Raw genomic sequence first — 3,643 nt, forward strand, 5'->3', positions numbered from 1 at the left:
AAAAAATAAAGGCACTCCCCCCCCCCCCAAGTCTGAGAAGTGTGAGTTGGAGCCAAACCAAATAAGAATGGGTATGAGTTTGAATATCAATGTTGTAATGCATCTGCCTTGTATCCCTTTACTTTCTGTGTTGGAGAAAACATCACATTATTAGGAGAGAAAATAAAAATAAACACACAAACTTTCCCCTGCCTTTTGGGAGCAATCTTAGTCTTTATTTCTTCATGAAGCAGTTTGTATTCTGAGAAACTAAACAAAAGTCTATTCAATGGAATGTAAATTTGTCAATATGGCATTCATGCCTCATGATCAAGACATCTTACTTTTGAAAGTGTTGTGCCTGCTTTTATGCTCTTTTGGAATGAAGAAGATTGATTTTGGGAAGGCTATTCTTTACAGACCTTGTGCACATTGCAGCCATATGTTGGATGAATTTAAAAGTAGGTTAACAAAATAGGCAGATTTCAGATGTCTGTGGCAGGTGATGATGGTTTAATATAAGAAGAGGGAAGGCTAGAAAAAAACCTTTTAATAAGCCACTTTCAATCTCACTTCTCAAATTTAGCAGTGGGTAGTTTGTATTTTTCCCTTCCATACCTCCTATCTTTCTTAGTGCAAAATAATCAGCAAAAAAACAGTAGGAGACACCAGGCCTGAGTTCCACCTGCCTCCTCCTCCAGATTTCACTGCTGCCCTGTTACATCAACAGTCACTTATCTGATTAAGAAGAGCACTTTAAGGGAGTGGCACTTCCTCAAGGCAACAGGGAACAGTGGCAGTGGAAAAACTGACTTTAATCCCTGGAGATTTCTTGTTAACCAGCCCATTGTGCTAAAGATACTCTATTTGTATAGATGACAGTTATTAAAGAGTATTTAGTCTGGGAAAGTTTCAGTGGAAATAAGGATAGGGTGCCAGTCTTTAAATTACTCTGTACATGAATCTTAGAGACCATCAAAAGTTCTGAAACTATCACAACATGGGCAAAAATAATACTGAAGTTGGTTTTCTATCCACAGAACAGTTGCAGCAGCAGCAGTGTAAACTACATCCCCCACCCCAGGCACGTCCAGATGAGTGTGCAGATGCTTCTTCAGGCATCTCAAAGCAGTTTGAGATGTTGCAAGAGGCAGGCTGGGAACAAAAAAACCTTCCCCATGCTGCATATTTGCACCATGGACTCTAAATTTGATACCTGGAAATCCAGGTATAAAAAAAAAAGCCCATGGAAAAAAAATGGGACAAGGCACACTGCTGTAACATGCTGTCTCGGGGAGACAACTAGTAAACTGGGCTTACCTGCAGAACCCGAGGAGGAGCACACGACGCTGCAGAGAGGACCCGCGCAGCGTGTCAGCCGCCTGTTTATACAGGTGTGTCCAGCCGGTGACGTCATGGAAGGACACCAGCCGAGGAAGTTAAAAGCGGCAGCTGCAGCTGCGGGAGAGGCGGATAGCCCCAGGGCAGAGCAATTAATGGCTCCGCTGGCGAGAGGGGTGGAGAACCCCAGGGAGGGGGAGCTACCGGCTCCACCGGGGAGAAAGGCAGCGGCCGACAGCGTGGCTTTGGAGGAGCAGAGGTGGACAGCGTGGCTGGAGGCTGCTCCTGATAGAGGAGGAGCGGGAAGCATGGCCAAGGAGGGCACGACGGAGCACAAGCCCAAAGACAGTGTGGCCCGCAGGTGGAGTGTTGGGGCAACGGTGCAGAGACTTGGCCACATAAAGGGGGAGAAGACCCGGGAGAGCCTGGAGAGGGTGTAGTCAGGGCGGGGATTGCCGCCGAGCCACAGTGCCATGGAGGTGTAGTGGCACTAGGGAGACTAGGGGCCAAGGATGGCTCAGAAGGACCGGGGAGGTCCAGATAGGATGCTCAGCATGTAGGGGGGCTGAGTAACGGGTCTTTATGTTTGTTTGTTGTGTTTTGTTTCATGATGTTGGATGTCTCAGCTGGGATAGCTAAGGTAGCATCTTCATAGAAAGAGGGTCGCTAGTGCTTTGGTGAGGCCGAACCTGTGCTGCAACCTCATACAGGATCAAACAGGGAGAAGGCAAGGAGGACCATGGACTAAGCTGGTCGGGTGAGCACCACGGCAGGGGCAGAACAGGTGGGGCGGGAATATTACACCACCACCGAGGAACCGGACCCACAGAAGAAGAACACATTAGAGGTGGCGTGAGGCCGGGGTGCAGGGGTGGCAGAGCCCCGTGATGTGACCGTCGAGGGACCTGGGTCACGGAGTGTACCACTAACCAACCTTAACATTGTAGAACTTCAAGTCGTGGCGAATGAGAACAAGGTCAGGGACTTGGGCGAGAGAGAGTTGCTCCGATACCGAAGCGGTCCCAAGAGGGTAGTGTCATCTACCTACAGGACTAGAACCACCCGAGAACAGGGGATCGGAACCCGGCAGTCACACATGCCTTGAAGAAACTGGAGGCTGGGATCCTCTGAAGAGACACTCTGGTAGCCAGCCAGAGCATCTCTATGGATGTCTTTTGTCCCGGTGCTCTAGTATGCTGCCTCCCCATGTGGGGTAAAGAACGGTGTACGATGCAGAGACCTGGACCTGGGCTCTGTCTCAGGTAAGTAGGGACTGGGGGTGGGGATGACTGGAGTGAGGGTCTGCACGGGTATGGGGGACTATGTGGGGGGGGGCTGCTCAGGAGGGGTGGGTCCCCCACCTGCCCCTGCACACCCCCCCCCCTCCCACAGCAGCAGCGGCTATCAGGGCATTCACAGCCCTCCTGGTGCAGAGCTCCCCTCTGGTTAGGTTACAGTCTAAGTAGCCTGATCCTGCCCAAAGGAGCACAGCCCTGCGCCAGGCCAGGCCCATGCAATGTGGCACAGGCTGCACCAGATGCCAGGCAAGTAGCCCTGAGCTGCTCAGCAGGGAAGGTTTTTATACTTTTGGGGCCAGCACAGATGCTGGCCCCAGCCTCTAGCTCCCCCTGGCTGAAGATCCAGGAGGAGCTGGGCAGGACCAATTTGCCCCAAGTGGCACAACCTGCCCCACACTGAAGTGCATGTTCAGGCACGTGTACTGAGGCAAAAATCTCTGGTACAAATTTGTGTCACTCTTATTTGAGCTGCTGCTAATGCATGTGCCTGCATGTGTGGATTCACCCCCAATGTACCATCAATTCAAAGATGATTCTACCTAAAAATATGCAGTGTAGTTTAGTTACTGTTATTTCATTTTTTTGTGTTCTATTAATATCATCCGTGTTGTAATTAATGATAATTAATTATTTAAGGATGTGGATTTATCCAGGGATGTATCAATAATGCACTTTTTGATTTGTCTGTAAGACGAATAATTGAAAAACAAATTTTCTGTTCAAATTCATCTGAATTTTAAAGTTTGTTTTTTTTAATTTTTCACCAGAACAAAATCCCTAAATGTTTTGTTTACTTTGGAAATATTCTGAGAGAAAGCTTTTGTTTTGGTAACTTGTAAGAAGAACAATGTCCTGGTGATTCAGAGCACAGGGTAGAAAGCATCTGTGGCTATGATACCACCATTAATACAGAGATCACGGCTTCACAAGCTGGATTGATTCACTCAGTAGGCCAGGTCTTGTCTATGGTGTTACCAGATTTGCCGGCTACTTTGGGGTGTGCTCATTTATTAGGGCTAGGGTCT

General features: G+C 48.5%; 1 long non-coding RNA gene across 1 annotated transcript in view; it reads left to right on the forward strand.

Annotated features, from left to right (window-relative positions):
• Positions 1 to 3,643, forward strand: part of LOC109302434 — a 19,279-nt gene that overhangs the window by 8,291 nt on the left and 7,345 nt on the right. Inside the window, exon 2 of the long non-coding RNA XR_002098768.1 lies at positions 823 to 828. This is a non-coding gene — a long non-coding RNA (uncharacterized LOC109302434). The remainder of the gene's footprint in view (positions 1 to 822; positions 829 to 3,643) is intronic.

This window comes from Gavialis gangeticus, unplaced genomic scaffold (genome assembly GCF_001723915.1).
Source record: "Gavialis gangeticus isolate Ggan-Ray unplaced genomic scaffold, GavGan_comp1, whole genome shotgun sequence".
In the NCBI taxonomy this organism is placed as follows: domain Eukaryota; kingdom Metazoa; phylum Chordata; order Crocodylia; family Gavialidae; genus Gavialis; species Gavialis gangeticus.